The sequence below is a fragment of the Dermacentor silvarum genome, chromosome 6 (assembly GCF_013339745.2).
Source record: "Dermacentor silvarum isolate Dsil-2018 chromosome 6, BIME_Dsil_1.4, whole genome shotgun sequence".
Lineage (NCBI taxonomy): Eukaryota > Metazoa > Arthropoda > Arachnida > Ixodida > Ixodidae > Dermacentor > Dermacentor silvarum.
This window is the reverse complement of record NC_051159.1, coordinates 187412803-187438984: the sequence shown is the minus strand read 5'-3', so window position 1 is coordinate 187438984 and position 26182 is coordinate 187412803. Positions and strand designations below refer to the sequence as shown.

At 47.7% G+C, this 26182-nt stretch overlaps 1 protein-coding gene across 2 annotated transcripts in view; it reads right to left on the bottom strand.

The window, feature by feature from the left end:
* The window catches only part of LOC119457109 (nephrin), a 423265-nt gene that overhangs the window by 169035 nt on the left and 228048 nt on the right, over positions 1 to 26182 (bottom strand). The window lies entirely within an intron of this gene.

Genomic DNA, 26182 nt, shown 5'->3' with positions numbered 1-26182 from the left:
ACGCTCCTATTAATGTACCAGGCATATCATGACTACATATATACTATATATATATATATATATATATATATATATATATATATATATATATATATATATACCGACGGTTCGACCTCACCTACCAGCTCAACTGCCGCATTCGTCGTTCGAGCCAAGCAAGTTGCAGTTGAATTCAAATTACCACATATGACTACATCTACGTCGGCAGAACTTGCAGCCCTCCATGCAGCTGTGGCCTACGTCAAAGAAGAGCCCGCACAGAAATGGGTCATGTTCTGTGACTCTAAGGCACCCCTTCACAGTATCAAGTCAGCCTTACATCACAGAACTTACGAGCAGATGATATCCGACATCATGGAAGTACATCACCATGCTCTGGAAACAGGACACATCACGGTGTTCCAGTGGATTCCTGCTCACTGTGGCATCATCGGCAACGACATTGCTGACAGGGCTGCCCGATCTGCCCACGCAGACACCCAGACACGTACAATACCTTTGGCGAGGACGAACACTGCCAGGGAACTTCGTCTGCTTGCCCGCAAAAAGTCACTAGCTTTATGGAGTTCAAGTGCCTTCAATTGCCGATTGTACAAGTTGGACCTCTTGTTACGTCTACAACTGCCACCTAGCCTTTCCCGCAGCGAAACAACCTTGCTGTGCCGCTTGTGGCTGGGAGTGGCGTTCATGAACGCTTACTCATTCCGTGTGGGAATGGCCGAGAGCCCGATGTGCGACTCCTGTATGTGCGAGGAAACCATCGAGCACCTATTGTGTACCTGTCCTCGCTACGACGTACAACGCCTTTCTCTTAGGACAACTTTAAACCGACTGAACTCGAGACCGTTCTCGACTCAAAGATACTCGGACCGTGGCTACACCCGTCACTGGCACAAAAAGCGATGCGTGCATTAGTACAGTATTTGAAGTGCACCGGATTAAGAGACCGCCTATAGTGTCCCTGTACAACGTCACACGTCTACTCAGTACTCATTCTCTCCCTATTATACTCTTTCTATTCCCCCTTTCCCTCACCCCTAGTGCAGGGTAGCAAACCGGACGCTCTTCTGGTTGACCTCCCTGCCTTTCCTCTCCTTGCTCTCTCTCTCTCTCTCATTAATATTTTTCTTTTTTTTCAAAAAAGTTTACTTTGTACCGCTACCTGTGATTTTAAGAGATCATGTCGTACCAATCTTTTCCCTGCTTTTTTCTGCCGAGGAGGCGAGCGCCATTAGGATGGTGTGTTTCCAAGTAATATACCCGGGCGCGCCGCTGTTCTATGGTAGAAATGCTGGAAAAGGGGTTTGTGTTTGTTTCCTCGTAACACAATTATGTTTTCTCGTACATTTAAATCACAATCCGACGCTATCATATCTGTAGGTTGTGGTTAAGTCGTACTTTACGATTTTTTTGACGGATTTTACTTTTACGAATACAATTTGTTGACTAACAACTCCATCCCGCGGTGGGCCTGCGTGGTCGGGGTGGTTCGGGATGATTTTCTCAGCCGCAGACGCCGCACGCCGACACTGGATTTTCTGCGACACGGGGCCCTTAATGCTGTCGCGTTAAAATGTTACTCCAAGCCATAGACGGACTAGAAGGGTGCAGTCACGTCGTGGAAGGTAATTAGTCACGTCGTGGAAGCTGTAATTTAGGGTCCAGGGTATGAAGGTGCGCACTTGTGAAGTCGGATGAAATTCCGACAGGCTGTTGACTACAGCGATGTATGTAACCAGGCTAGTTAGTGACCTATGATTCAAGTTTACGGTGCGGAAGCAAGGCAAATATGTATGTGTACACCTGATAATAGATGACTTATGATATTAAATGCTTGGGAAAACGCGTACAGATAAATTTTCTGACTCGAACATGCAGAAAATAAATGTTTCGGGGCCCACGATTTGGTTCATTTGCGACAGTCGGGTAGACAACGATGTTATACTAGAGGTTGGAGCGCCTATATAGACACCAGTTTGCTGGTTAGACTGCTGACCCGAGGTGGTAAGAAGTATTATTGAAATAACTATGATTTCACAGTGCTTAACAGAGTGCAAAGTCTATTTGCTATTCTCACCCATACACTCCCTGGCACACTGTAGGATTCGGGGGTGTCGTGGTCTGGGAGTCTGGCGCCACACTGAGGGTCGCTCTATAGCCTACGCCACCGGTGCGTCTCGAAACGGGCCTACGCTACCGCAACGAGAGTTGCTTGTGCCTGATGAGCACGAGGTTGGAGGAACTGCGGGTTTATTTACATAGGAGAGTCAAACTTATTTACAGGGAAAGGTCTCACTTGTACTGGAGTTTCTCGTACTCAACCCTCACCAGTATATACACAGTATATCGTAGCACACAGAAGGTGCATGTCAGAGCTACAACATCGTTCTGGGTTAAGTCACTCCATACACGTGGATGGAGGGGCTCTAGTTCTCGGAAAGCACACACCATACACGGAGAATGTCTCTTAAGTACCCTCCGTCTTCCCTAGATCACTCGCTAGAGAAACGGGCAATGTCCCAATCCGGTTCGTATCGGCGCAGCACACCACCTCCGAGGAGGGGAAGGTTGACACAAAGCACACCCCCAGGGGATCCTGGAAAGGGAGAAGCAAGCATACCCGACCCAGTGTTTCACTGACAGCCGGGGAGAGGTCAATGGCCCAAGCTCGCCAGAAGGTAAAGCTTCTCCAGGTCCTGGCGTCTTTCAAGTTCTGGGACAAATTCAGTCAGCTAGTTCTCACGCCGACCTCTAATTTGCCGTCACTGTCAGCATCTCAGTGTTCACGTGATCAGGTGGAATGTTGTTTGACGACGGTAACACAATGACCGCGGCTTCATCTCTGCGGCAAATACGCGAAACCTAACACACCCCTTGCACAGAACCTACGCAACACACCCACTGTGACAATATTATAAGGTTTGACTGTGTAACTTGCATAGATCATTTCAGCAGGCTCATTATTCCGAATCCGGAGGCCTGGAAGACCAGAAGAAGGAGCCAAGTGAACGTGAGTCCACGCGGCTCTCTAATTCGACGTCCGTGACTTAGAGCACTGCACGGGCCGATTATTTCAGCCCGGGCCCGGCCCGGGCCCGTTTTTACGTTGGGCTGCCCGCCCGAGCCCGATCAAAACTTTTATGGCGAGACCCGGGCCCGGCCCGGAAATAATCTACGTTACCCGCCCGGCCCGGCCCGCCACCCCTTTACCTTAGGCCCGAGCCCGGCCCGAGCCCGCTCGAAACCGGCCCGAACCCGGCCCGAGACCGAAAAATATATGTTTTTCAGAGTTGAGACGCCCGAAAATAACTCGCTGCACGTTACATGCACACCACCAGAAAGCTCGAGCCCGGCCCGGGCCCGCGTCAAAAAACCCGAGCCCGGCCCGGGTCAAAAAGCACACGCCGTGCCCGAACCCGGCCCGAGCACGAGAAAGAACTGCTCTACCCGGCCCGGCCCGGCCCGTGGGCCGGGCCGGGCCCGTGCAGTGCTCTAGTTCGTGTATCCATGAGTCAGAGTGAGCCTGCGTCAGTGCGAACTTCTGAGTCTACGAGACTGAGTGAGCTTGTCTGCGCCCGATTTTGGTGAGTCATGGCTGGGTTTTGGCTTTATATGCGACCGAATGAGGCAGGATTTTGTTGAGTCTTGAGACCGAGTGAGTAATAACTTGAAATTAAGTTTTGCGAATGAGTCTGCAACTTATGCTCGCGACATTTCGAAAGTGCTATGCAGGACCGATAATACTTCACAGCTGCACCAGTATCGAACAAACAAAAAGAAAAGAAAATAGTAAGTTCGGGACTACGGGTGCATATAGTAAAGCGCTTTGACCGAACGCACTCTGGTACAGCGTGTTTGCATACGTGAAACCATTTGTTATCTGTGATGAAAACACGGGCGGGCTGAGCAGCTGACAGAGCGCGACGCTGAGAAGACGTAAGAGCAAACAAGAGAGGGAGTGAAAAAAAAAAAAAGGTACAGCTCTGTGATATTACAACCAATGAGTGGCTCTGCAGGAGGCGTTCGCAGGATTTAGGAGAGAAGACGCTGTTTCCCAGGCAACGCGCCCTTTCGTCAAAAAAAAAAAAAAGGCGATGCGCCCGATATTCGCTTACTGCCCTGACGAGGGCAGCAGGCACATGAATAATTGAGAAAGAAAAAAAAAAGAAAAAAAAAGCAGGAAGTGACAAAATTCTACCAGCGCAGCTTGAGAGAAAAAGAAAACTGGTGGAAGCAGAAGGAGTGAAGGAAGAGCAGTAATATAGAGGCCAGCATTCCGCGAGAGTGGTACAATTCTTTAGAAATTCGGCAACAAAGACGCCTCTTACGGTCCTTTCGGGAGCCTCATCAATTAGGAGAAAATGTACGCTAAAGTAAAAGAGAGGCCAGAGCCCCCTCTTTCTTGCCTAAATTTTCTCCCAAAAAGAGCCTAATGAAGGACGACGAGTGACCCGAAATGTTTTGGCTACTTCCGGCGCGCACGGAGCACTCGGGACCCGCATTAGAGAGAGCGCGCCGTACAAAAGGCTCTGCTTGGATCCCGTTGAGCGGCACGCCCACGATTGCTGCGGGAATGGATATTCGAGGACGGTTAATACACCGGGGCGTTCGGATGGAGCACGGCCGACTGAGCCACTTTATCGCAGATGACGGTCAATGCCTCCCGCAGACATGATGAACGAGGCTCGTCGGGTATTCGCTTATGCCAATGTCGACAGATGCGACAAGGCAGTCGTTAAGTTCCGATAGACTGCCGACGATAAAGAAAGTGGCGCGGTTATATCACTTTTTTTCATCGTAGACAGCTTTCAAAGTCAGTAAGAGCGAAATAGGTAATTATACCTTACTTTCACAGGTGAGAAAATCACTACTAAAGTGAAACCACTCGGTGTTAGCTGCTGTTGTAACTTTAAAGTCGGATGCTATGTCAATTATGTCAATTGTAAATTTTAAACACACTTTTAAACATCACCTGGTGATGATGATCATCTATGGTGTTTAATGGCACAAAGGCTACTATGGCCATAGAGCGCCACAGCAATGGTGATTGGTCCGCCCAGGGTAACGCAATAAGATGGTCCGTGTATTCAAGTGGGAATAAACACTATGGCGTAGAGTGCCACATAAAAAATAAAATAGCGTACTTGAGATTTCGATAAAGCAATTGCTGGAGATGAAATGTGTATGTCTGATGGTTAAAACAGCTACAATGGTGGTGACGACATAGCATAAAAAGTCGCAATTTCGCCCCAAAGGCGAAGCATCAATTGCGATAGCAAATTTACTAGTAGAGTATACGGAGTAAGGATAGTAGTTTAAGGTAGTAAGGATAGTAAGGTAGTAAGGATAGTAACTGGAACACATTCGCTCACTAACGGAATTAACAAGCATGGTGTCAGCGCGCACAAGCAAACATGAGTAGATCACACTCGATGACCACAGACAAGCACTGTCAAAACGCTGGCGTGAGCAAACGCGCCAGGAGCAGCGGCCGAAGGTTCGTGCGGTCTATCGCTTCAACGGAAACTGAGCGGCGAAAGCACAGCGCATACAAAGGTAAGAGCCGTGTGGAGATCGCTTTCAAAATACGGTGCGCGCGACAGCCAGCAGCCGCGCAAAGTGCAAGTGCGCACTTGCTAGAACAGTAGAAGCCGCACTCCCGCGCTGCCTTCCCGCTTTCGTCCTTTCGCGTGGGAGATCGAGCCGCCAGGTATTTGTAGCGATGCCTTTACGATGCTAATGCCTTTTCGCGCTTGGTCACTGGTCAGAGCGACAGTCCGCTCACGTTATCAACGGGATCAGCCAGCCGTGAGCGGTGGATGATAAGACTAGTATAGAATAAGGCATCGCGACAAAATACCGGCCCAGTTCCCCTTGCGCCCGGTCGGAAGATACGCATTTACTGCCGCAGCTAAACGTCGCCTCCCCTCTCTCCCGCCAATCCCCCCACGGCCTTCCGCACGACGGAAGACGTCGCGTTTGCTCTCCGCCGTGCGTTCACTCTCCGTGAAAGTGCGTGTCCCTCGCGCGCTTTCACTCGCACATACAGCATACGGCGGGCGGCGACGATTTTATCGCCGTTGGACTTTATACGGAACCTCACGGCGACGACGACGCTTGGAGTGTCCATATAATTGATATCTCAATAATAAGACATGATTACTAGCGTAACAAGATAGCTAATAAAGAAAGAACACGGGGTCACGCTAGTCTCTGTCATGTTACGCTAGTAATCATGTTTTATTATACAAATCGTTACCAACTTGTCCAACTTACTGCCTTAACTATAACGAAGGAGCTCTCGTTAGCCCATAAATCGGCAAGGGTAGCGGGGCGCAGTGTCATGTGAAATATTTTGATCCACACCGTCCTGACGTTGATTACCGTTTCAAAAAATAAAAGTTTATTTCTCTCTCTCTCTCTCTCTCTACACCAGTGTTGTGCTGCACAGCACAGCCCCAGAAGATCAAGTGTGTGCAGTCCAGCGGGCCGACGACGCTGCCAGACCCCAAGGGCTCGTGGCAGACGCCTAGGGAAGGTGAAGTCCACCCTATTAACTTGCCGAACAAAAATAAAGTTTTTACCTATCTACCAACACCAGTACCTGCCTCGTCAATGACGCAGGACTGGGTTTAGTCAGACGCTGAAACTACCTTTAAAAAGTCCTACAGCCTTCAGAAAGTCACAAATGTGTTTAAAAGGAACCGATGGTTCATGGATGGATGCAATGGTGTGCGTGACTGGTAGTGGGGACTAAAGTGTTGAATCCTTCCTTGCTACATTTCGTGGCATTCAATTATGACATGAAGAACCGTGAGCTGATGATCATACCTACAGCAGATGGGCGGATTAGCCGCCAGGAGGAGGTGCGAGTGTGTACGAAAAGTGTGTCCTATTCACAAGCGGCAGAAAATCATTTACTCGTATCGCCGGCGGGCCAGAGTGTATCCAGAGCTAATTCGTGGTTTTATAGAGTTGAGCTTATTACTCACTAGGAGATCCCATTCCTTCTGCAAGAGCACGCGCAATTTCTTGCGCACTAGTGCTCGAAGGTCTCGGTATTGAACATTGTGTAACGCAAAGGGGCTGTTGATATCAACTTATCCACCTATATCATCGGCTTCCTCATTCCTAACTATACCACACTGCCCTGAGACCCAACAAATGGTTAGTCAAGTTTCTTATTGTATGCTGTAGATATTTCTTTTACGACGGAGTTTAGCACAGGATTATGATGTGTTTTACATACGCGTAGCACACCCACAACGCTCATGGAGTCACTGAACACAACTGATTTGGGTATGCGCTTTCCTTGCACGTATGTGTTTAGCAGCCATACTATGTCGTATGCCTCAGCTTTGAATATACTTGAGTGACCATTTATCTTTTGGGCATCAGAGATCTCGGGTCCTACTTCAGCAGCAAGAACCCCGTCTTTAGTTTTCGGTGCATTCGTGAAAAATTTTGTGGCGTTGTATTTGTGTTTTAGGGACATAAAATTCTGAGCGATTGCTGCTGCTGCTGGTGCAAAGTTAAGAGTTTACTTGAGTAAATCAACTGTCGCACTGGATGAGAGAAATCTTCCAAGGCAGTGCGAGCCGTATCACGTCCCCTGAGTATGTTTCAGACAGAGGTATACATAGTGTTATGATTGAGATGGATGAGACGAACCGCAAGCAGCTGGCGGAATCCATGATACAAGCATGTAAGATGATAGTGAGCGCCCTAGGCAAGTCATCTGCTGGATTCCTCAGAAAGAACCGCGCACCTTTTCCGGCAAAGCTGACGAGGGTGTCGACGACTGGCTCAAGTATTATCAAAGTGTAAGCGGTCACAATGGGTGGAACTCTTCGGCGCGACTTGCTAACGTCGTTTTCTTTCTTACCGGAACCGCACTTCTCTGGTTCGATAACAACGAGAGCACGATGACTACATGGGAAAAGTTCGTTGAGGAAATCAAGTGCTGCTTCGGGGACTCACTTTAAAAAAGAAGGAAGGATGAACATACGCTTTCGCGAAGAGCACAGTTGCCCGGGGAAACCTGCACAACTTACCTTGAAGAAGTATTGAAACTCTGCAGATTTGTCAACACGGGCATGTCGGATGAAGATAAGGTTGGAAACCTCAAGAAGGGCATCGCTGAAGATGTCTACAATTTTCTTATCTCAAAGGAAGACCTGCGTACTCCTTCTGACTTAAGACGTCACTGTCGTGTTTTTGAGGCGCTGAAGACGCGACGAGTATTGCCAAAATTTGGTAGACTTGACAACGTCACCACGGTCGCAAGTGTGGACATCTCCACCTCCCACGACATCGCTTTGTTGGTACGTGAACTCGTTAAGGAAGAGCTGGCGCACTTTCAAGCACAAAGTGGACGAAGAGACGGAGGACGGGAGTACCAGCAATGCACACTAGACGCACGCTCTCCTAAACAGCCGGTACTTTGCCAACTGCAAACTAACAGCGAAAATCGGCCCTTGCTTGATGAACGTGTCCGCGTCGACACGACGGAGTTCCGGTATCCTTCGCGTAACTTCGAACGCCGTCAGGCCGCACCACCACAACGCCTTTCACCCCAATACAACCAGTCTCAGACCCCATTTTATGACAATCATGTGTACCGCGAGCCACCTATTTGCTTTAGCTGCGGAATCCGTGGACATATCGCCAGGTATTGTCGCAGACGGCAGCAGCACGTTTCGGCCAATCCCGAGTATCAATCTGGAGGGCACTACAGTACGCCGTGGCAAACCGCTGCATCTCTTCGACGACATCCGCGTGAACATGTATCCCAGCGTGAGTCCACCTCCGACCGGCTTTCACCTCTCGCCATCGCCTCACCGCCGTTCACTTTCATCACCACTCCAGCTGGGAAACTAGCTGGTGCGACCAATGGAGGTGAGGTCGCGGGACGGTCACGTAGTCCTCCACCTGTCGCCATGCTCAAAAACAAAGTGTGTGTCTGTGTTGATGGTTTAAGTACAGATACCTTAGCGGATACCGATGCTACAGTTTCAGTGATGAGTGTTTTGTTTAAAAGTCGTCTTGGACACAAGATTATGTTCGCGTGGGACCGAAAGACTACTTTTCGTGGAGTTATGGGTGAAATCCTGCGGCCCGTTGGTGTTTGCTCTGCTCTAGTGAGTGTTGGTGGACAAGATTTTGTAACTGAAATTATTGTTTTGGAACACACCACTCACATCATCATCCTTGGGATTGACTTTTTTGGTGAATGTGGTGCATTGTTAGATTGTGGGGCTAGTGAAATTTGTCTTCGAAGTCACGTGGTATCACCAGTACCAGAAGTATCTGAGGTGGACACGCAGGGAGCATTTTCCGTGTCCCTTGATACCCTTTACCGGGCTCAAGCTGCGGAATTGGTTCCAGTGATTACTACGCATGACCCTCCGCATCGCTGTCATGGTTTAATTGAGCCATACTCCCCTACCATGTTGAAGAAAAATATACTGGTTCCTCGATCCATTATAAAATGTGTAGATGGTCGTGCTCACGTGCGGACGGTGACACGTCCATGGAGCAAGTTTTACTGCCGACTGGACTAAAGCTGGCCAGCTTTGACTCCGAGGCGACTGTCTCAGTTGATGTCATTGACGCTTCTACCGACGGGAGCGCAGCAAATCGCGACTACAGCTTGGAATTGTCCCAGATGACGAACAAGTCGCTATCCTCTTCTGAGCGGACAGAATTGCAAAAGGTGCTCGTCCGCTATTGGCCAGTATCCGATTTCGCACAGGACGAGCGTCCAATTTCGCTTCCTGACTCACGAACGCAACACCGCATAAACACGGGCCAAGCGACGCCTATTCGCCAGAAGCCGTACCGCGTCTCTCCTACAGAACGAAAAGTAATCGACGAGCAAGTCCAAGAAATGCTACGGAAAGGTGTTGTCCAGGAGTCTTGCAGTCCCTGGGCAGCGCCAGTGATACTAGTTAAGAAAAAGGACAATTCTTGGAGGTTCTGCTTTGATTATCGAAGACTTAACGCCGCCACGAAGAAGGACGTATACCCTCTGCCACGCATTGACGATGCTATCGATTGCCTTCATGCAGCCCCCTACTTCTCCTCCGTTGACTTACGATCGGGATACTGGCAAATACCGATGCACCCGACTGATAAGGAGAAAACTGCCTATGTGACCCCAGACGGACTCTTCCGAGTTTAATGTCATGCCCTTCGGGTTATGCAACGCGCCAGCAACTTTCGAAAGGTTTATGGACACAGTGCTACGCGGATTAAAATGGGAGATCTGCATGTGCTATCTCGATGATGTAATTATTTTTGGAAAAACACTCGAGGAGCACAATCATCGACGTGGCGTCGTACTGGACCGTATACAAAATGCAGGACTGGTTTTAAACTCAAAGAAGTGTGACTTCGGTGAACACCAGACTCTCGTTCTCGGTTTTCTCGTCAACAAAGATGGTAGACGACCTGACCCTGAAAAGATTGCTGCAGTACGGTATTTCAGCCAACCGAAGACAGCGAAAGACCTCCGAAGTTTTCTTATCCTGTGTTCGTATTTCCGCCGGTTTATTCAGAACTTCGCCCAACATGCTCACCCACTCACGTGCCTCCTTCACAAAGACATTCCGTACGTATGGACTACAGAGTGCGAGGACGCGTTCCGTCAGCTGAAGTACTTACTAACGTCTGGGCCAGTGTTGCGCCATTTCGATCCCGAGGCCATGACTGAGCTACACACTGACGCTAGCGGTGTGGGCGTTGGCGCCGTCCTCGTTCAACTTCACCATGGGCGCCAGCACTTGATCGCGTACGCAAGTCGGACACTGACGAGAGCGATACACTGTCACCGAATTCGAATGCCTGGCAGTAGTCTTCGCCATACAGAAGTTACGGCCATGTCTGTACGGTCGCCATTTCCAGATAGTGACGGATCATCATTCCCTTTGCTGGACTGCGGGATCCTTCTGGATGGCTGGCACGCTGGGCGTAAGTTCAGGAATACAACTTTTCTGTCGCCTACCAGAGCGGCCGGTGTCATAGCGATGCCGACTGCTTGTCTCGTCTCCCGTCGCCGCACTCCAACGCTAACGACGACTATCTTGCCAGCATTACCGAGTTTCCTGACATCAGTGTGAACAACGACGCGCTCCTACACTAATACGAGGCTGCCCGCACGTCAGGTCAGACCACGCCATTCACGCTGCTGTGACGGCCTGCTTTACAAAAAGAATTACTCGGCTCCTAGTCGTTCCCGAACGCCTGCGTACTGCGATTCTTCGCGCTATGCATGACGATATCACATCGGGTCACCTGGGCTTTTGCCCGCACGCGTCATCGATTACGCCAGCGCTCTTATTGGCCGAAGTTATGGAAGAGCACAAGACAATACCTTGCCAGTTGCCCAGGTTGCCAATGTCATAAGAAGCCGGCGACGCCTCCTGCGGGCTTTTTGAAACCACTGAAACATCCTGCTTTACCATTTTAAAAAGTTGGTATAGACTTTCTGGGCCCCTTTCCCAAGAGCTCTACTGGCCGTCGCTGGATTATTGTGTGCGTCGACTACTTGACGCGCTATACTGAGACTGCGGCGTTTACCTCTGCTACTGCCGCCGATGTGTCGCGCTTTCTCCTTCATTCTGTCATCCTGCGCCATGCTGCTCCACGTGTTGTGATAAGTGACCGCGGATGGCAATTCACCGCCGACGTTGTTGAAGATCTACTGCGCCTTTGCGGTTCTACTTATCGCCATTCAACGCCATACCACCCACAAACAAATGGCCTCACCGAACGCACGAATCTTACTCTTACCAACATGTTGTCACTGTACGTCCCGGCTGATCGCAAGAATTGGGATGGCGTGCTGCCCTTCATCCCGTACGCATACAATACAGCCAAGCACGAAGTAACCGGGTATGCGCCTTTCTATCTGTTGTATGCTCACAGTCCCCAAAGTTTCCTGTTTCTTGGACACAATTTTGCCATTCACACTGAGCGAAGACACATGTATTGCACAAACATTGTGTCGTGCCGAAGAAGCGCGTCGGCTTGCTCGCCTACGAACACTGTCTTCGCAAGTTTCATCCAAGGCACGCTATGACGCCTGGCATATACCTGTCACTTTCGCTCCAGGCGATCACGTTTTACTGTGGACACCTCCACGGAAGAAAGGCTTGTATCGCAAGTTTATTTCAACGTATAGCGGTCCATTCGTGATACTAAACCAATTAAGTGACGTCAACTACGTCATAGCAAAACTGACCTCCAGTAATCGCCGGTCGTGGAAGACAAGTGGTTCACGTGGCCCGCCTGAAGCCCTACAATCATAGGGTTCTCGAACCAAGCGTTACCAACCATGTGGTTCCCTAACTCGCTCGTCGAGCTTCGTCTGCGCCGGAGGAAGATGTTACGCTGCGTGGTGGAGTCGAAGGAGAGGAGATTGAAGAACTGCGCGTGTGTGTTAGAAGATGCCTGGCTGCCTGCGATCTCATCATCGATCTCGGTTGTCGGGGACCAGCATTGTCACTCTTAACGAGAAGGGCACTGGTCGTGATGGGCGCTTGGCGAGCAGGCCGTCGCAGACTTGTTTTCAAGAATAGAGCAGGGTTGCTCAGGGGCTGATGAAACTTTGAGGGCGTACATCAGGCTGCAATACTCTCTCAGATACGTTAAGGACCACTGGTTATATTCTACACAAACGATTTCCGCTGGACTAGTACGTAAAGCGCCAGTGGCAAACCTGAGGCCCTCGTGAAGTACAGTGTCCAACTTTTCAAGGGCTGTTTTTGTTGCATACTGGTAGACTATGCAGCCTAGTCTATTCGTGACTGAATTATCCTATTTTATAAAGAGATGAGGCCATTTTTGTCTGTGTCCCACGGCTGGTGAGAGAGGATTTCCACAAGGTTCACCGCATCAATGCATTTATTTTTGGCTTGCACATTGTGTGGTATAAACGACAGCTTTTGGTCAAAAATGACGCCAAGAAACCTGTGTTGTTTCTCGATATTCGGCTGTGCTCATTTATACTAATACTGAGATCTGCAAGCATGCCTCTAAGTTTTGAAAACAGCACACATGTGGACCTTTTCGCATTAAATTTAAAGACACTTTCGTGTGGCCATTTCGACAACCGGTTCATACCGAGCTGGATCTGGCGTTCTGAGATCGCTAAATTACACGTTTTGAAACTGATCTGCAGGTCATCAACATACACTAAGTAGGATAGCATTCAACGTAGTACATTTCGGAGTGAGTTCATTTTTACTATGAGCAGTGTGCAGCTCAGCCCCCTGCCTAGCAGAATGCAGTTTTCTTGAGAAAAATTACGCGACAGATCATTGCCAATTAGGACGCGAAAAATTCTGTCAGAAAGGTAGCTTTTCAGGACATTGTACATATTCCCACAGATTCCATAAGCGAACAGATCTTGCAGCGTGCCATACCCCCAGGTTGTATCGTACGCTTTTACGAGGTAAAAAAAAAAAATACGGACAAACAGTGTTGTATATGTGCGAAAGCGCCTCTGATGTACGACTCTGGCAGGAGAAGGTTGTCCCTTGTTCACGTCCCTGTCCGAAAGCCTCATTGATATCGGTCGAGGATGCCATTATACTCAAGAAATGACATGAGGCGGCGGTTGATCATTTTTCAGGAAGTTTACATACGCAGCTTGTTAGTGCTATTGGTCTGTAATTTGTTTTCATTGATGGGTCCTTACCTTGCTTGAGTATTGGAATGACAATGGCTTTCTTCCAAGAAGGAAGAAACTCAGTTGAGAATATTTTTCAACTGAAGCTTGTTATAACACACAGATTTAGGTGGCGTCCATGTACGCACAAAATTATCATCATCAGCATTGGCTCGAGCATCGTCGTCGTGTTCAGCGGCTGGCTCGTTGGCGCACCTCGGTTTGCGCTCGTGCCACTGCTCCCGCATTCGTTGTCGTCGTCTGCTTCCACAGCTGGTTGCATTGCCGCTAATCATTTCAGCGTAGAATTTCACTTCTCTTCTGTCGTCGTAATGGGGAGGCCGCGTTTACGGGGGTGTGAGCCATTCATTATCTTATGTAACGGACAGATTTAATTTTGAAGCAATTTTATGGAAATGCATCCAGAATGAACGCGCTCGGGAAAGGGCTCGTGGTCGACGTGCCGATTCTAGAGTGAGGGCTTCCAAAGCCCAGGCGAAACGTCAGCGAAGAGCCGCGGACCACGAGTTTATGGTGCGCGAGGTTGACCCCAAACGTCAGCGAAGAGCTATCGACCCCGAATTGCGGGAGCGCGATGTTGAGGCCAAACGTCAGCGTTGTCTTGCCCTCCAGGCATAGGCGCCGACTACGGGAGGGGGGCTGCGGAGTTTTCCCAGGGGGGGGGGGGGGGGGGGGCTCTGCTACACACACCCCCCTCGGCGAGGCCGCAGTCCCCCCCACCCCCCTGCTCCTAAAATGTCATTACCAGAGTCCTGTTACCCCAATCGTTTATGGTTTCTTGTGAGTTGCCTCTACCTTTTCTCTTAAAATGTTGTGTTTTCCCTTAAAGGCGCCTATGCCTGGCTAGCAGCTCACTGCATTATTTCTGACGCGGACGTGCACTGCTTTTATTCATACTTTCGCTTTATTTCTGAAAATTCGGACAATATGAAAACAAGCGCATTAGAAACACAAACGGCGGCTACCTCATCCCTATTTTTTCACTTCAACATGTTATTTTAATTTTCAGTGCGAACACCATGCACAGAAACATTATATTTCAATGTGTACACAGGACAAATTTTATGATATTTTTAAAGAGAGAGAGAGGTAGCCAACTTATTTCTAATGATATGGATAGCCTATATGTAGAGAATGAATATGCTGCTGTATGTTTAACTGACTACAAATTGCTTTGCGCACTTTTTTGACACTGAAAAAGAGCTGCAGACTTCAGTGAACCCTTCGGCAGAGTCTTTTATCAACGGTGTGTGAAATGCACGTGAATGATACTCGTATGTGTCTCAGTATTGCTTCTCTTTCCAGTAGGTAATGCTAGCGACTCATGAAAAAAGAAACTTATAATAATTCACAACATTTATTGGGGATGAAAACATCGCAACGTGCTTGCAGAGGTCATAAATATATATAATTAACTTAATAACCGAGGTGAGGCCAAGCCGGATTCACTAGAAATCAGTATCAATAGCAGTCATGGGCAGCAGAGCAAAACTTTTACTAGGACTCAGAATAAAAAAAAAAAAAAAAAAAGGAGGCTGTCGTTTTGCCGGAAAGGCGGAGCAGTATTAGTGATAGCGAAGCATACGACAATTACACGAAAAAGATTCTTCCCGTATAAATCCGTGTAAGAGCCGCACACCCAACTTGGAAAGCAAATATATATATATTTTTTAATCCAACCGAGAAGCAATCGCGTTCAGCGCGATTCCGATCGCGCTCCACTGCGAATTTTCCCGCGCAGTGAACTTTCACGCGTCGCAACTATATAAAAAAAAGTCGGTTATTACTTCAGAAGACAGGAGAGGCGTCCCGCCCTGATCACTGAAGCGCAGCAGCCGATTTCCACCGCGACTAAATAAATAGTCCCGCTGACGCGACTCGGCCCAGCTCGAAGCGCGGGCTGCCATGTCCTCCGTCGGCCGGGTCACGGCCGCCCGGCTCATGACGTCAGTCTAAAGCGCACGCCTATTGGTGGATGCTCGTGTGCATCCACCTTTGAGGGGCAAATGCCGCTGCCTTCTAAAGTTGTACTCGACTATAGATGGCAAGAGGAGGCGATCGCGGATGTTTACGGCGGATTTCATACTCGTAGTTGGTAAAATTGGATAAAATGGCCCGGTCCCATGTAAGGCTAGTCAAAATTGCGGCAAAGAAGTGCGGCCCTCACACGAGTATGTACGTTGGTTATATCGCCTAGATGAATTGCAGTAACATTTACTTACTAATTAAAATAACAAACATCATGCAATGCACAGGCCATGTAAACCTGTAATATCTCGCTGTAGGACCACGATCAGTCGCTATCACAACGCTGGCATTGTGAAGAACGCCGGCAGTGGGGTTGAATGGTTCGTACAGCCATACCATTCACCGCGATCACGAAAATTAGATTCATCATCATCATCTGCATATTTTTATGTCCACTACAGGACGGCCTCTGTCAGCGATCTCCAATTTAGCCTGTCTCCTAACTTAGGCTATGTGATCTGCAACACTTGGGGCGCGGAAAAACAGGCTAAGAAGGAAAACAGCGCATGCATGAAGTTAGCAGCCATCCCTGCTTGTCCTTGATCATTGCACCCCCAAATGATTACCAACAATTGGAAACGGCACGCGGGCCGCGTAAGCGTCAACCGCGCACAGTCATTCGCAGCTGTGGCAGGGCTAGATGAGAAGACGCGTGCTCTCCTCCCCATGCGCGCATTTGATCCCGTGACCTCCAACTAACCCGAATATTGAGCCCGTGGGAAGATAATGTCCATCAAGCCGCCATCCTTTTCCTGTTAGTGTTACGGGCTTTTTCTCGCACCCACAGTGTATGGGTCACTCCCTCATATGACTTTTGGACTTTATACGGAATATCACGGTGACGACGACAGCGACAATTTGCCTGGAGTGTCGATACAATTGCTGTCGCAATAAAAGGAGAAATAGAAAACAGGCGTCGAGCCCGCTTCTTCCGCGGCTGCGGACGTTGCAATGTGCACCGGCTACAAACAGAGCATGATCACCAATGAAAAAACCAACAGTGGCCACCTCGCTTATCGGTACTTCGCCAGAACCCGTCTGACGCTGAAAAAAAATCACAGCATATCCACGGGGTGAATGATGATGAGTGGGCGAAGCTCCGGAGGGAATCATCGGATCTCCCGCTTAAGGGGACGCTAGCACAAACGCGTTAGAGACGTGCAGTACTCTCTAGTAAGGGGGAGCGGCCACAGCGTCTTGCGCAGCCATTTACACATGCCGGAACGTGCACCGCGTTTGCCGACGCCATCACATGACTGCTGAGAGAGTATACCCCCCCGTATTCATAAACGCTCCTCGACTTGAACTTGACTTGCCACCGCCTTGGGCAGCGCGTTCGAAACGCGTTGAAGGTAAGGCGGAGAGGCCACAGCGTCTTACACCAGCTTCTTACACGGGCCGTAACGCGCTTGCACAAACGCGTTAGAAAACGCGCTAGAAACGCGGCCTTTCGTTAATGTTGGGTATTTATTGCCATCGTGGTGCTTGTGTCTATGTGTGCTTCGTGGCGTAGTGGGCTAGCGTATTTTCCATCGTATAAGCACCAGCGGAAACATAACACTAGGCGCGCGTGGAGACAGCGCACACGATGGGACCGACCATCTCGGGTGGCCCAAGCTTGAACTCGGCGCAGATTATCTCCAAAATAAAGCGCGTGGCCCAAGTATGTATATGACAGAGGCAGGAAAAGTAGGAGTTGGCGACCCCTGTGTTCTAGCTGCTAGGAGAAAGAAGACTGCACGCCGCTGTCTAGAAGGTTCCTCAGCTCACGTGTTACCATCAGCGAGTGACATGTACCGCCAGAGGCTCTATGAAGCATTTGACACAACGCTGTCTTCGTTAAACAACAGGTATCCACCTTATATGTGGCGGCATAAGTCCCACATTGAGCAGGTTTTCATAGGAAAGGAAGACAAAGCATTAACATAGTTCTATGGTGACGACCTTGAACCATCAGAGGTGGTGGTCATAGCGCTAGAAGACACGGACAAGAACGAGAGAACAGAACGAGCGCTAACTTTCAACTGACTGTTTATTTCGAGAAACAACCGTATTTGTAGGCCCGCATACAGAAAAGGCCCAATCATCGCACGTGAAAACCAGCCGCATCCAGGAACGCAAATTCATTTGTAGTCAGCGCAACTGAAGGGGAGCTGATGCAGCTATCACCGGCCCTCGCTATCAGAGTGGCTTCAACAACCTCTCGCGTAACTTTATCTACATTTCTATACAAAACAGAACACTTCTTGAATAAGGGTTTGCACCCACAATCACTGCAATGCACAGAAACATCTCGGTATCGGTTCAATTTTTGTTTGTGTTCTCTTAACCTATCATTCAGGCACCTCCCAGACTGCCGAATGTAAACTTTCCCGCACGATAACGGAAGGCGATACACAACATTCTTTACGCACGACACAAAAGGGGTCTGATGATTCTTTTTACAACCTCCGCGTTTCTTGGCAAACGGATCAGTGGCACTGCATAAGCTAAGCAATTTCTGCGGAGCGGAAAATATACATCTACTTCAACCTTTCGTCCATCTTCTTTAGAGCGTGGTGATACGTATGCAAATATGGCACAACCTTTTTTCATGTTGTCACTACTGCTCACGTGCGTGCCATTCCGTTTCTTTAGCTTCCTTATCGCACTTTCTGCTACTGATATAAGTACATGGTTAGGGTATCCTACGTCCAATAGACGTTCTTTTGTATGTCAAGCATTTTCTTTAACCACATGTAGCGTGCCCGTCCGCCCCAACAGCTGGAGCACAGGTCGCCTCTCCCCCACTCCTCCTCTCGAACAGAAAAATTCTTACGTCTAAAAACTGGATGGAATTATTGACTGGTAGTTCATGTGTTATCTCCAGATTGTTAAGACATCGAGAAAAAGTGTTAACTATATATATACATCATTTACAGATTGAGTGGAATCAAGCAGGACTAGGTAATCATCCACATATCTAAAAACTTTGGTGATATTCACCGCTGACATACAAGTTTCTATAACTTTGTCATAATCAGCCAGGAATATATCACTGAGTATGGGTGCCAGACACGACCCATTGCAAACCCCTCTGTTTTGAATGTAGATGTGTCCATCGCATTGAACGTAGGTTGACTTCAAATAAAACGTAAGACGTTCTAAGAACCGACTAGCTGATATGCCTGTCTTAGTCTGAAACCCAATTACTCCAAAATGATCAATGCATTCTTCAACACATGCCAAAAGGGGGCTTTGGGGCATGGAGTAATACAAGTCCTTCACGTCAACAGAACAGGATGAAATGCCCTTGTCACATCTTCACGCTTGCAGCACATGTGCAGCAAGGTCCTTTTCTTGCCTTCGGCGACTGAAAATGTACTAGCGGTCGACGACTGGACAAGCCCGTTTGGACCATCTGGCATTTTTTTTCACGCTCACAAAGAACTCTCCCGCAAAATCAATTTGAATAAGATTGCCGGCCGACGACTTCATTTCCAGATTCGTCGCGGTGACTCAGTTGGCTAAGGCGTTGCGCTGCTGAGCACGAGGTCGCGGGATCGTATCCCGGCCGCGGCGGCCGCATTTTGATGGAGGCGAAATGCAAAAACGCCCGTGTGTTTCCGTTGTAGTGCACGTTAAAGAACCCCAGGTGGTCAAAATTAATCCGGAGCCCTCCACTACAGCGTGCCTCATAATCAGAACTGGTTTTGGCACGTAAAACCCCAGAAAGAAGACTGCATTTCCAGATCAAGTGCCCGAAGGAACACTTTTTCAATGATGGTGCAATCATCGCATTAGACGACGAGCTGATGTCTTTAATAGGAGAGAGAAAGGCATCAACTTACAAGTCAAAGCAAACCACTTGGCTAAGAAAACAAAGAAAAAAGTTATACAAAGGAACGTAAATGGAGTACATGACAGCGCAAGCAGAGTGAGGCCATTTGCACGCGTGGTTGCTGTATTTGCAAAACTCCCTAGTCTGTGCTGTGCATTTTCATTATTAATTTTTGAGTCGTCATATGCTGCATTTGCCGCTCAATAAGACAATCCACGCTGTTCTTATATTTGCTATCGAGTCCTTTCACGCTTTTGATATATCGCTGTCTTATTTATTTATTTATTTATTTATTTATTTATTTATTTATTTATTTATTTATTTATTTATTTATTTATTTATTTATTTATTAATATGTTTATTTATTTGAACACCCAGTAATTTTTACTCTATAATCCTTTATTCTGCCTCTGGGAAATAAACCAAACAAGTGGCATAAGGCATGCTGTGACAAGCAATGCATTATAGAATCCTGCATTATAGAATCACATTATACTTTTTCTAATAATTCTAGTCAGAAGTTGTGTTCAGAAATTGCTATATATAGTTTAATTTTTATATATGTTATGTCCTATCTTCTCATTAACTGACCTTTCGCCAGGAAAAAATTTCTTGATTGTATCTTTTGTATTAAAACTTTTACAAGGCGTAACATGGTTTTTCCATAGATGTGTACTTGTGCGACTTAATACACGCAAAACACATATATCTCCCTAACGTGTTTAACTGAATCCGCTTGTCGCATAACTCAACCTAGAGACACCAGTCTCTTGGCGGTGCGAGGGAACTCAAACAAACAAACAAAGTCTTTTTTTTTTCTGTAGCTTTACAGAAATGGTGACAGGAGCAAAAGGCATCAAGGCCTGACAGAGGCTCCTGCTCCGTTCAAAAAGTTTGACAACAGCGACAGCTTTCATGTAACACAAAAGTAAATACAACAACGTCGTTTTAAGATATTCTAACAAAGAAGACAGCATTGTCAACTAACAGATTACGGGATAAATAAACACTAGAATTGAAATTAATCACTACTTCGTGACATGTGAGAAATTGGTATTATGTAACATACACTCGATATAAACATAAAGATACATCACAAATTGTCAACATGATAACGAGGGTGGAATCAATACTAAGTAAGATTGTACGGTGTTAGATATTTAAACAGCATGAAGATCATATATAAAATATATCAGGCTGTAAAACTGAATTGTCTCCTACTCTGAGGTCTTGCAAACACTGATATAAGCTCGTCGCTTCAGTGAACAATCTTTCGAGGTCACACGAAGTTTCCAGTGTAACTGTTATTAGAAATAGTATATATATATATATATATATATATTGCTTGCCTGACTAGCTTTACGACCCCACCCATGTATGCACACACACACACACACACACACACACATATATATATATATATATATATATATATATATATATATATATATATATATATATATGCATACATGGGTGGGGTTCGTAAAGCTAGTCAGGCACCAGCCCAACCCCCCCTCCCTCCCGGGTAAATGAAAACTTTCCGCGTATGCCTCCAGGAACCTGACAACGGTGGTGCACGCCTCGTCAACGCTAGCGCCAACTTCCCCGGTGCGACGCGATTTTCTCAACCGGGACTTCGGGGCCAGCTGCAGTGCGTGTGGTCGGTTGTCGTTCGAGCGCAACGTGGTACTCGTCAGTGCGATTCGTTCGGAGGAACACCAAAGAAACACACGACAAGCTTCGCTTACCCCCAAATCCTCCACAGGGGAGGGGCTACTGATTTTATTCAACAGACGAAGCATGCATTGAAGTGTTTCTTCCTAGAGATTCTTAATGATATCATAGGTTATTTGGTCTGATCTTGGAGCAGGGTTTTTACAAGCATTAAGTGCAAATTTCGATTCGCACATTGTGAAGGACTGATTGTAACCCTCTACTTATGATCTCACTGGGCGAATTGGTTTTGATTCAGCTGCACGTTAGAGGTCAAGAAACGTTTTTGTGTAGTGTTCCGAACTAGATATCCACTCAAAATGCGCACTAAGTGCTCTTGTATCGTATTTCCCGCAACGTTTGCGAGTGCTACCGGGCTGGAGGCTTGCTTTTTCAACCTGCGCACCCTGTCGTAAACCCTCTTGGTGTCTGTATACGAGTTTGTGAATGAAATGTACCTGGACCAACCATTCCTTCTTGCTGCGCAATGCACACGTCTCTCATTCGCTTTGCGTCGTTTAAAAGCTCTTAGGTGTTCGTTAGTTGGGTAGTTTGAGAGTAAACTTCGCGTCTTATATTCTGCTCCTCTTTTGCTAGTTTGCATTTGTCATCCCGTCGGGTTGATTCGAGTGCCCGAGGATTGAGGGATGGATTGGCATGCAGTGTTTAGCTATATTCCCTGTGAGATGTGTACTCCTTGCCACTATTCCCAGATGTTGTACTGAGTTCCCAAATGTTGTACACCAACGCTTCCTACATGGGGGAGATATACCGAGTGTTTCAGCGAACACTTCCAAAAATTTTTAAAGGTTGCCTGTGGCAGATAGCACAATTGTAGTTCATGAGCTGGTCTACTAGAAGAGGCGGACATTACTTGCACATAAAATTGAAATGCATAATCGACTAATTAACAAAAATCACTCATTATTTTTAACTAATTACCTTATATGGCAATTTACAGATTGTAGCCATGGAGTTCGCAAGGCGGATCCAATGCGAACGAATTCTCAGGATGACACCAGTTTGGAGATATTAATTCCCGACCTTTGCTGAGAAATGCATTGGCTTTCCAGTTATTTTTATGCTTCAATGCATAAAACGACGTTTTGTTAAGAAAGTAACTGGAACGCCAATGCCTTTCTCCGCAAAGTTCGGGAATTAATATCTTCAAACTGGTGTCATCCTGAGAATTCGTTACAAGAGGCGAACTCCAAGGCTAGAATTTGTAAATTACAATATGAGCCTTAATGTAATTAGTTCAAATCAAATCAAATCAAATCAAAATATTTATTCCAACATTACAAGGCAAATGCAATGTTGAGGATGACAGGTAAAAAGCCTTCTTGAGGCTTGACCGGCCCTGCATCCTATACACTTGGCAGAGCAGTGGTTACAAGGCATAATATGATCAAAAGAAACTCGTAAACAAGGCAATGTAAGGTTTTTAAGTCAGTTTTGAGAGATAAGCGATATCGAAGATTTATTGAAAAAATGTCACAGTTTCGCCCTAAGGGCGAAGCAATGAATGCGATAGCAACACAGCAATGGTCATACGAAGTAAGGTGAGCGGCTTTGGTAGCAATATGAATTGTAGTAAACATGAGCTGATTAAGTAAGCAGGTGTGCTGCGGCGTAAGTAGGCCGACATGAAGAGAGACTCGATGACCACGAGAAGGCGCGTCTGAAACGGTGGTGTTGATGAGAAGCGCTGGCCGTGGGCAGCGCGTGCGAAGGGACACACCTGTAGCGCTGCACTGCCGATCCGGGCAGCATTGCATGTGTAGTGTGCGTTGGAAAATGTGGCCCGACTATTACTGACTGAATGAACAAGCGTGGTGTGAGCGCGCACAAACAAACATGAATAGATCACACTGAATGACTGCAGACAACGACTGTCAAAACGCTGGCAGCAAGCGCATATACGCCGCAGCGGGCGAAGGTACGTGCGGTCTATCGCTTCAACGGAAACTGAGCGGCGAATGCACAGCGCATAAAGGTCAGAGCCGTGTGGAGATAAGAGACGGTGCGAGCGAGCGACGAGCGCGGTTGTTGTTTCTATCCCTCCACCTTTCAACCTATCTCCACAGTGCAGGTTACGGCTTTGGTGCCGGAGCTCGGAGTCCGTGGTGACTCCACACACCAACACCTTGATAACTCAAGATGCCCCTGCGGTGAACATTACCTGGTAATCAAAGAGGACTCCTAAAATCAGCTTTTATCGCAGTTCATTAACACTCAGCTAACTGACGATGTCTTTGGCTTGCCAAAAATCGGCAACGGAGCTCCACCCTGTAAAGCAAGCTCTTCTGCAAACACAGAGAAATCACGGGAAGCGCAAAAGAAGCGTGCACCGCCGAAGTCATTGCAACTCAATGTATTACAACGCGTCATCGTAGGCGTTATCGTCTGCTCCCTTGATTTTAATTGCGCGGCTGGTTTTGTAGCTCAATGTGATAATTTTCCGCAGCTTCACGCAAAGAATAAACCAGAACACATACCTTTCGGCAAGATGTTCCGTGCCTCGAGCCTTAATACTAATAACAATAATAATAATACACTTATAGTGTCTTAGAATTGTGAATTGCTGGGCTAGTTGGTTCATGTTGTAAAGCGAAAAAAAAAACAACTGCAAAAACCAAGACGCAGGACCAGAAGGATGCACACACACACACAGTCGCCGGACTTACAACTGGTTTACTGAAGCATCCACGTATCTTTAAACACCGCTTTTCCTGACACCGTGCAGGCGCCATGCGTGTCCTGGGGCTCTATTCTGGACACGCATGGCGGCTGCACGGCCGCCATTATCCGCCATCTTGGCTGTCTCATTGGCTGTCCAGAGGTCACGTGTTTCGAAATTTGTGCCGGGAAACGGAAGTTTTGCAAAATGCAATTTTGCGTTTTCGTCAGAATGACGAAGCGTGACGTGGAGCTGCAAGTTTTATCGACTAATACTTTTTTGTGGTCCTTGTCACCTATATTGCGACTTTAGCGCTTTAAAAAGAAAGTGGACGGTAGCATGCAGAAGCTCGTGCAATGCATCTGCAATTTCGCGAATATGTGGTGGCGTTCCAAGATAGCCGGCATGTCAGCTTGTTCATTGGCTGAAGGAATATCCCGTGAGGAGCGTCACAGGAAGGGCCGTTTCGTAAACGTCAATTTGACGTTGCGTGACGTTGCGCTGGGCCGCCTTTGCAGAGATTTTCCGACATAATTTGTGGTGCGACGAGCCGCGCGAATTATGGTAATGAGCGGCCATATGCAATGGCAGTGGAGAGGCAAGCGTATCGCCGCATTTTCCCTGTCATTTCGGGCCATAAAAATCTTTTGCTCACAACGCGTGTTCATATAGCATTTGCATCGCTCTCGGGTGGTGCTGGCATTTGTGTTTTGCACCATCATTTTTATTAAAAACACGTTTATTTGAAATAATATTGGTTGAAACTAGCAAACTTTCTGCGACATTTCGCACTTTTCACTATTGCGTTTGTATTGTAATCAATATTAATGACTTTTCGCGTCATCAAAGGCTATGACAACGATGACTTTTTAATTTGCAAAAAGAAATGCACGCAAGACGGCGTCTTGAAGTTTCCTCTCGCGGAGCGAGTAAGCAGCGAAGTGCACAAGAGATGGCAGTGCCGGCGTTTGCGTCGCTCAAGCGGATACCTGTGGCGCGCGCAACGCTATCGATGATATTCGGCGGCTTCTCAGCCAGACGAGTCGGGCTGAGTCACTTGCGGATCACGAGATAGCGATAACGCGGCCTAGAGCGTGCGCTGATCATCACTGGCAGGTCGCGTATGTTGTCTCAAGGTAGAAAGCAAGCGCGTGGGCGCCAATATACGATGACTCATTCCGTTTCCCGAGGACACGCATCCTAGCTAATGAAGCAGACGACAGCCTGCGCGCATGCAGACGACGGAAGCGAGAAACGATTTTGATGGAATAATCGTACGCGTTGAGCTAGCTGTTTTATTTTTACTGGGGAGGAAAACTGTTTTGCTTTATCAGCCACGCTATGTTCAATGCCTACATTATAGTTTCTTAGGCGAAACGTCAAATTTGCGTCACGTTACGAAAGCAAATCGGGGCTATCGGCGCCATTTTGTAAGCGTCGCGCGTACGTCATGCTTCGAAGAAAATGGCGGAATGTCCAGAATAGAGCCTCAGAATAGAGCCCCAGAATAGAGCCTCAGAATAGGGGCTCTGGCCTCACTCGTTGACGCCTTGGTAGACGCCACTTCGTACTTCATTGTTTACAGTGTTTCAAAAGGCTTCGATATCTATACACGTAATTGTTATATTTTTAGAGCTTTTAAATCAGCACAAAAAGTGAAGAAGAAGCACTTTCTTGCATGATATAAATCTGCTTAACTGAGAGTTCAATATACCGCGCCGTGGCTGCGTAGCCAGGCGCGCCGACGCGAGGCAGCCCAAGCGCGCTATATCAGAGAGGAGCTGATTACCGAGATCGCGCCGCGTTTTGACGCGTACGAGCCGTGCCGCACCATCTGCGCATGCGTGGGCGCGCAGACGCGAGCTCGCGCGCGTCCGCAAGCGTACGTGTGGTCTGGGCTTTAAATGCACGAGAAAGCCTGCAGGGAATCCACACGTTTTCTTAAAGGGAATCTTAACCACAATCTCTTCAACCTGAATGCCTTCAATTGATGCGCTATCGCCGTGGTGGCGTAGTGGCTTTGGCAGTGTGCTGCTAGGCCCGAGGACGCGGGATCGAATTCCGGCCGCGGCGGCTTCATTTCTATGGGGGGAAAATACAAAAACAGCCATGTACCGCGCATGGGGTGCACGTTTAAGGTACGTGATGCACGTGACACCTGCGGCAGAAAGGATGTTACACATCCACCGCAATGGTTTGTGAGTGGTGGCGCTGGCTAACATTCCCAGGGTTAGTTCTAGTTGTAAAA